Below are 9,388 nucleotides of genomic sequence, written 5' to 3'. Positions count from 1 at the left end.
AGTTGAATTTGTTTTTTTATTTTAACTAAAAATAAAACTATTTAAAATTAATTAGTAATTTATCAAATTCAATTAATTAAACAATGCAAAAAAATGGCCGAGAAGTTATGAAATTCCATTACATTAATTAATCAAACGAGCGTCCAAATTCCTACATCATTACTGTCACGACCGCCCTTTAGGGTTAATAAATACGGGCGATCGTGATTAAAAGAATTTAATAAATAGACGAAGAGAACTAGGGTTTTAATAAAGAGTTTGACCAATAATTAATATTTAACAACAAAGGGCCAAGAGGTCGACGTTATCCAAATAATTAGGTTCAACGCTAAAAGAATGGTGAGTAAAGACAATGTCTCAGCGGAAGCGTTCAAGAGAAAGAGTGACGTCATGTGTGGAGACACAACGACACTCGTAGTTCACAACTAACCAACCATGCTTCAATTTTAAATTGCTCAACACCACCAACTGCTCGTCGCCGCTCAACCTGCACATAGGGAAAACACATGCAGGGCTGAGTACTTAATATACTCAGTGGGCTTATGCCGAAAACATTTGATGAAAGTTATGTCATCCATACCATAGTGAACTCGAGTTTTACATTGGAAAAGAAATATCAACGAGTATCACAAACAATTTCATAGACTGGCCAGTCAAAACAATCTCCCCACTTTCTCATCAATCATTCAATCACATCCTCTTTCCATCATTTAATCACATCCTCTTTCCATGGTGCGACGAAAGTGTGGCCACACTATTCGCCCACGAGACCGGCCAACTAGCAAGGACGGCTCACGATCTCACCTGTGTACACTAGCCTGATAGGGTTTGCGGCCCTACTCAGACCCGAATTCGTTTAACATAGCCCTATAGCCTAATGGAGCGAACTCACAAACTAGGCATCAGGCAACAATCTCAACATAGCCCTATAGCCTAATGGAGCGAACTCACAAACTAGGCATCAGGCAACAATCTCAACATAGCCCTATAGCCTAATGGAGCGAACTCACAAACTAGGCATCAGGCAACAATCTCATCATCAAAACAAACATGGCATGACATAACAATTTAAACCACCCTTATTCCACCATAATCATACTTTTGAAAACGTAAAAGAGTTTAGTAAAAGAAAGTCCACCTCGAGTGCTTAATTTGAAATTACGTTCTTTCCTTTGCGATCACGATTCCCTTGCGATGATTCACCTTTAACAATTTATATAATAGATAAATCAACACATTGTTTCAAACAAATAACTAAAAATGCATGCATCCTAAGCAAGTCTTTTTATCTCGATTTATCTCGGTTTTCGATTGTTCGACGGCCGCTTACGCTCCCAATTTCCACCGTTGGTTCCTCGTATTTTCTTAATGATATCGAAATAAAATCCCCAAAATTATAAAAGGTGTAATTAATTTTCGCAACAACTTTCCCTCGAACTATATTTATTTCGGACTTAGGATATAATTATTCATTCGTTGAAATATTCTGAAATTAATTAAATAATTTCCCACATTTAATTTAATTATCAATTCAAGGATATATTTAAAAAGTTTGCCCCAATTAATTATCGGCTGAAAATTTAATTATTTCATCACCTTATATCTCCAATTTAATTAAGATGCCCCAAACAAAAATACAAGAGGGCCAAACTTTAAATAAATCCTCCCATTTAATTTTATTAAGCCCAATTCTTTAAATAAAGCAAAGGCCCAATTTTGTTAAATCAAGGCCCAAAACATTTTAAATCTCACACCTCATCTTCCTCATCTCACACTCTCTCTCTCCTCTCACCCTCATCTTTCTTCTTCTCTCGACGAAATCGGGAGTTCTAACATCTCCGTCGCCGTCGCCTTCCACCGTCGTCGGCCGCTGCTCAACGGAATCGCATCGCCGCTGCGAGAAGCTGCGACGCCAGCCCCAGCTTCGCCTCCGCCGTCGTCGCTGCTCCAGCCGCCCCAGCTCGCCGCCGCTGTTGTCGGCCGACACTGCGCCTGCTCCGACAGCCTCTGAAACAACACCGCGCAGCCCCGAAACTAACCCGATTTACTCCGAAAGGTAAGTTCTTATTCCCAAAAAAACGTTTCTTTCGTTCTTAATTTGTTTACTTCGGTTATCCGATCAAAGATGGATTATCTGTAATTGACTACTAGTTGGGGAGATGCTAATTGTATGGTATGGTTGTATAACTTAACATTAAATTTTTACTATCAACAAACTATTAATAATCTGATCAGTATATATATATAACAACCAAAATCCGTATGTAGTCAGTTAATACAGCAGAGCTCAATTGTTGATGGGATTATGTGGGGAGTGAGGTAAGATGATGTGTTGGGGGCAGTATGCGATAATTTATGCTCTAAGATTGAGTAAGAATTTTACCTCTGTGAAATTAACTTGGTGGTGGAGTTCACAAGGTTGAAAAGGGAGGTTCTTGAGGCTGGAGGATTTTGATTACTGCCGGAAACAACAATTTGATGTTAGATTCTGAAGCAGGAGGAACTTTAGATACAAACGATAGAACGTTGTTTACCTTGGATAGAAGTTGAAGAAGATAGATTGCTGCAGAGGACGTTTGGTGAGAAGGAGTGGGTTTGTGGAGTATTTAATCTAGAGGGGGTGGTTAAAAGATATGGGAGAGATTTTAGGGGAGAGAGATGGCGTTTTCAACGTGGTTTAAGGGAGGAGACTCGAATTTGTCTTTTTTTCTTATTTTTGAATTAATTTGCATTTTATCTGGTATTTGTTTGCAGATTACGGAGGAAGAATATCTTTTCACGGAGGAGGAAAATCTGCTCAAAATCCTTAATTAAATTTGACTTGGTGACCAAGTCAATAGGAAGAGAATCTGTTTTGATCTAATTCACGGTTTTTGTTGTATTTTCTTTTAAATTGTGCAGTCCATAATTTATTTATCACGGACTGCACCTTTATATTATTTATTTGATTTATCGGATCCAACACGGAATTGAGTCCAATAAATATTCCTCACGGACAGGAATTATTTAAATTCGCACAGTCATTATTTCACAGTATCTAGTCCAATAATAATTAATTCACCATCAAATAATTCACGGATTTCGCAAAATTTAATATCATTAAAACAAGTAATTTAGGGTTCACAAATTAGGTTCAGAAAAACGGGGCGTTACATCCTACCAACCTTAGCAGAAATTTCGTCCCGAAATTTGTTACCCTCCAAATAAAGAGTTTTAGATACAATTCCGTCATTTTATCCTCATTTTCCCACGTGGCTTCTTCATGCCCATTATTTTCCCATAGTACTTTCACACGCAACAGGTTTATTGCTCACAATTTGGATCTTTCGGTCCAAAATAGATTGGGGTCTTTTTTCGTAGCTCAAATCTGGATTTAACGCGATTTCCTCAAAACGGATCACGTGCTTCGGGTAGAACGCGTATTTTCGTAACTGCGACACATGAAAAACGTTGTGAACATTTCCAAGGTTTGATGGTAACGCCAAACGGTATGCAACGGGGCCCACTCTTTCAAGAATTTCATAAGGCCCAATAAATCGCGGCTTCAGTTTGCCCTTGACGCCGAATCGTGTTATCCCTTTTGACTGGGATACTTTCAGGAAAACTTTGTCGCCAGGTTGGAATTGTAAATCAGTTCGTCGGACGTCCGCGTATGATTTTTGTCTGTCTTGAGCTTCTTTTATCCTTTCACGAATTCGCCACGCGATTCCCACCATTTCTTCAACTGCATCGGGTCCAAGTATTCTTCTATCGCCAACTTCGTCCTAGTAGAGCAGCGATCTGCACTTCCTTCCGTATAATGCCTCGTACGACGCCATGTTTAACGTTGCCTGGAAGCTATTGTTATAAGCGAACTCGATCAGTGGTAGTGCTGCCTCCCAACTTCCTCCTCGGTCGAGTACCACGACTCTCAGCATATCTTCGAGAGTTTGGATCGTTATTTCGGGCTGTCCATCGGTTTGTGGGTGGAAAGCTGTGCTGAAGTTCAATTTGGTTCCAAGCTCCTTTTGTAGACTTATCCAAAATCTTGAGGTGAATTTCGGGTCACGGTCGGACGTGATAGTCACTGGGACTCCATGCAATCGAACTATCTCCTTATGTAAATTTGAGCTAGTTTATTGGACCCATAGATGATGAGAATCGGTATGAAATGCGCACTCTTGGTAAGTCGATCTATAACTACCCAAATGGCAGTGTTCCCTCTTAGAGTCCTTGGCAAACCTGTCACGAAATCCATGGCGATGTGCTCCCATTTCCACTCTGGAATCTCTAGTGGTTGTAACTTCCCACACGGTCGTTGATGTAGAATCTTCACTTGCTGGCAGACTAAACATCTCTCGAAAAATGATGCTATGTCTCTCCTCATACCATTCCACCTAAAGGAATTCTTCAGATCTTGATACATTTTCGTACTTCTTGGGTGGGCGGTGTAAGGAGTCATGAAACTTCACTCATAACCTCATTTTTTAGTTCCTCGTTATCCGGCATGCATAGTCTTCCTTCAAAAGTAAGGGCATTATCACATTCTTCACTAAAATTCACAGATTGGCCGGCTCGCACTTCTACATGAATTTCCCTCATTATCACATCCATCCGTTGTGTTTCAATAATTCTCAACCTTAGATCAGATTCAACAGCTAAGGTGGCGCTTTGCGCTTCTACTGTTTCAGGTGCTCTCACCACTTCCAAACGCATCTTGCTAAACTCGTGTATCAGGCTTTCTTCTCTAGTGAGAAAAGTAGCCAGTTGGGAATGGTCCTTCCGGCTCAAAGCATCTGCCACTACATCTGTTTTCCAGGGTGGTAGTTGATGCCACGATCGTTATCCTTCACCACTTCGAGCCACCTTCGTTGCCGCATGTTCAAATCTTTCTGCTCGAAGAAATACTTCAGGCTTTTGTGATCCGTAAAGATCTCACTTCGAACTCCGTAGAGATTATGTCTCCAAATCTTTAAGGCGTGTACTACTGCTGCTAACTCCAAGTCGTGGGTTGGATAGTTCAACTCGTATGGCCTCAATTGTCGTGATGCATAAGCAATCACTTTGTTGTTCTGCATCAACACATTCAAGTCCCACCTTCGAAGCGCATGTGTATACCACGTAGTTCACTCCAGGTTCTGGCACAGCTAGAATCGGTGCACTAGTTAGCTTTTCCTTCAATAGTCGAAAACTTGCCCCACAGTCTGGGGTCCAATTGACTTTTACCCCGTTCTTTAGTTGTTGAGTCATTGGCCTTGCTATCTTAAAAATCCCTCGATGAATCTCCTATAATATTCCGCCAGTCCTAGGAAACTCCGAATTTCGTTAGGTGTGGTTGGTGTTTTCCATTTCTGTACAACTTCCACCTTTACGGGGTCTACTCGAATTCCATCTGTGCTCACTATGCGCCCAAGGAAATTCACTTCTTTGAGCCAAAACTCATACGTATTGAACTTGGCGAAGAGTTTCTCGGCCTCCAACGTATCTAAGGCAGTCCTCAAATGTTCTTCATGTTCCTCTTTGTTCTTTGAGTAGATAAGGACATCGTTTATGAAGAGTAAGACGAACTTGTCCAAGTATGGATGAAACACACGATTCATAAGGTCCATATATACAGCCGGGACATTTGTTAATCCGAAATGCACCACTATAAACTCATAATGACCATATCTAGTTCGGAAAGCCGTCTTGGATACATCTTGTCGGACTCCATTTGATGGTATTCAGATGTCAATTCAGTTTTCACAAAGACACAAACTCCTCGAAGCTGATCAAACGCATCATCTATTCCCGTTAGTGGAAACATGTTCTAAAGTGTCATCTCGTTCTTCCCTCAAAAATTTATGCACACACTCAGCGTTCCGCCATTCTTCAAAATAGCATTGGTGCACCCCGAGGTGGTACACTGAATTTGATGAAACCCAAGTTTTACAGTTCTTGCAGTTGCATCTTTAGTTCTTCCAACTCCTTAGTCATCATTTTGTATGTTGTCCTAGATATTTAGGGTTTATCATGGCTCCAGTCAATTGTAATATACGACTGTCTATCTGTCAGGAAAGGTAATCCAACATGACTTTTCTTAACGGTCCTAATCTCCTGTGTATAATAGAGCCAAACTTATTTCGCCATTCTCACTTTCGGTCTACTTCATCAAGATGTGGACATATCACTGAAAACTTCTTCCAACATTCCCTCCATTTTCTTCCTATGCGAAAAATTCTTATAATAATGTTCCTAATTCTCTACTTTGGTTGAGGAGGTGGTGGGGATACCACGCGTTCTTTCTTTCGATTCCTTTCCTACTCGACATATCTTGACTCGAATGTTTCTCTCTTTGTTGATGGTGTCACCTTGTTAACATACTCTTATTTTCTCGGCAAATGTCGTATTTTTAAATACTCCATTCCTCGTTGCTCACTTAGTTTTATTCATCATCCTCGTATCGATCGATCAACTATTTTCACCTTAGATCTCTATACCGTACAAGACGATCAGGCCCATGTGCCTAAAATTTTTCTTAACATTTTCTTCCTCTCATTATCTATGTACATAACACGACATTCAATTTCTAGCTCGTTACATGCAGTTCGTAAATGCGAAATATTCCTCGTCCCATTCTATTGGTCATGTCTACACTTTTGGTTGGTATATCATTTCAGTGCGTGCCGATCTATAAAACTTATTTCCCATGCATATCTTAAAAAAAAATTCAAGCTTTTGCCTTTCCCAACAATGTTGCATCAAGAACTCCGAATATGTATCAAGAACTCAAAATTTAATCAAATAGTCTTAACTTGGATATGGACTGATTTCAAATTATAACAACACTGCTAAAACTTCTTTAAATTGGAAGAGTTTACAAAATCACTCAAGGAAACAAGAATTACAATTTCAGCTCTTTTCCTTTGAATCTCCACACTAACTCACAAAAATTGGTTTGGATTATCCCAACAAAGTTTGAAAGAACATAAGATAGGTCATGAAAATAGGATGAGACTGAAATAGATCTCAATTCCCGTAGTAGGCTACCAAAAAGGTAATTCAGTTGTCCGATCAATTTTGAAAGGTCCATACGGCAATGGATAATGTCCCAAACATGTCATGGCCAGAAATGATCAGTTGCATGAGGATTTAGAAAGGTAGGCAGTTTCCATGAAGCAACAGTAATCATGGTTCAACGAAGATTAAAATATGGAATAACGATATCACATCAATGGATTCACAGGTTTGCAACCAACGTGAAGTGAACATTTTAGGAAAATCAGCTTTATCAAACACGTTAAGGAAAAATAGAACACGATAGCCTTAACTTGGTGTTGCAGAAAGAAAAATCATTGCGCATGAAACAATATGTGTATTGAAACTGAGCTAAAAAGAATTTCACTTCTGCACGAAAGAATTTGCCGCATGCATAGTTACGAAATAAAAAGGTGTACAAAAGTTCCAAGAAGAATATTCCACCCTTTGAAGATACATATATGGGAGATATAATCATACTGAAGGTTATAACTGCAAACAACTTTAAGAGTGAAGTTCAATGACAGAAGCTCATAAGGTCAAAATATTGTCCTTACGAAAGATGAATCAAAGAAGACTACTAATCAAGATGTCAAAGTTACAAAAGCAAGCCCAAATTTTCAAGAACTAGAAATAAGTCATGACTCGATATAGGGGAAAAAAAACAATGGGCATTACTCGCAAAGCATGAGTCAACCAAGGTGTTTAAATAGACAAGGGTTCAGGTTATTCAATATATATCAAAAGAGTTTAGAATCCAAGTAAGTACTGTTGATTTAAAATCATTCATTCTAGCTACGAAGGTCGCACTCCGTAGTCCATTTTTGCGAGCCTGCACATGGTAACATCGTTCTAAGAAACCTTGGACTCCAAGTTGAGATTCATCGTGTCGTTACAACTAATATCAGTAGTCGAAAGCCATATCTTCATAATATTCTTTGCACGTGATAACATTCATTCTCTTGAAACGTTGTAGGCATACACGCGCTCTCAACATGCTTTAACAGTCATTTTCGTCGCATCGCCACTTTTGACATATGATTGGATTTATCTTATTAGATCGTAGGTATGCTCTCTACCTCCGTTGTAGGGTTACCTCATTTCGCGTCTTTTCTTGCCTAGAACATTTTCTCGTTTGGAACATCTCTTCAATTTGCACTTCTTCTTTTCTTAAACTACTTATCATATACTACGTATTTTCGCATTCTCCTTATTCTTGTCATTCAGGGAAAAACAATACTGAATTTGTAATTATTCAATAAAGTTCGAGTTCACACCACATATTTCCATTTGTCCTATCACTCGGAAAAGTGATATTGCAGTTGTCAACAACTAAATTCGATGTCGTTCAATTTAACATACTTCTTAGGCACTCTATGTTCGCATACAAAGTTCATAGCGTCAGATTTCACTCCCACCAACAATTTCATAATATACTTCATACTTCAACGCCAATAGACCATCAATTAATACATGTTTCACACAATAAGCTTGCTCCAACAATTTGCGTCATTCCAAGAAATAGAAAAAAAAATCCATGGTCCACCGACCTCCATCCCCACTCTTGATCTACTTTCCTCGTATCTTGACAAAATAGGGGTTCGCCCCAACTTTCAGATTCTCGTTCATTTTTCATTGCTCAGAAAAGCAATAGGTAAGTTTTCAACTTAGAACTATAGTTCGCACAGTCATCTAGGCCTACATCTTAGGCACTCTAAGTTCACAACTCATTTCATCATCGCATTAAAAGTCGTGCATCCTCCAGATAAACAAGTATTATCACACACAACATTTTCACATCTCAAAGCAAAACACTTTCACACTTTACATTAACATTCAAAATTTTTGAAATAAATTTTTCTTCAACCTCTCACACTTTTCTCAAACTTTCACATCTCACTTTCAACTTTAGAGAAAAAGTTTTGACTCATACTTGATCATCCACTTTCATCTTTCATGTAAAACAAACAATCCATCGTTCCTCTTCACAACTTGCTTTTTTTTTTCAAGCATCAGCAAATACTCTTCTCAACTTGAAATCGATCCCTCATGGAATGATTCTACTTCCTCGTTCTTATTAAAATTTTCTCCTCTCTTTCTCAAAATTTTTCTCATCTTCCTTTCTCCAAAGCTTTCTCATAAAAGTTTTTCTCACTAAAATATATTACCTCTTTCTTCGCGGTTGGGCGTGACGAGTTGTGGTGTTGAGCCTTCGACATTCAACACTTTAGTCTATCAATACAAGGGTAGATTTTAACTCAAAAGACTCTTGGGTCCAGAGCGGAAAGAAACTGAGGCTCTGATACCAAACTGTCACGACCGCCCTTTAGGGTTAATAAATATGGGCGATCGTGATTAAAAGAATTTAATAAATAGACGAAGAGAACTAGGG

General features: G+C 38.9%; 1 long non-coding RNA gene across 1 annotated transcript; it reads right to left on the bottom strand.

Moving 5' to 3' along the window:
• Nucleotides 1-244: 244 nt before the first annotated feature.
• On the bottom strand, nucleotides 245-755 carry LOC121800372. The gene is made up of 2 exons (XR_006050486.1): nucleotides 581-755; nucleotides 245-487 (listed from the first exon to the last, which is right to left on the bottom strand). It is a non-coding gene; the product is annotated as an uncharacterized LOC121800372 (long non-coding RNA).
• Between the last annotated feature and the right edge of the window lie 8,633 nt (nucleotides 756-9,388).

Source organism: Salvia splendens, chromosome 4 (genome assembly GCF_004379255.2).
Source record: "Salvia splendens isolate huo1 chromosome 4, SspV2, whole genome shotgun sequence".
In the NCBI taxonomy this organism is placed as follows: Eukaryota; Viridiplantae; Streptophyta; class Magnoliopsida; order Lamiales; family Lamiaceae; genus Salvia; species Salvia splendens.
This window is presented reverse-complemented; position numbering and strand designations above follow the sequence as displayed.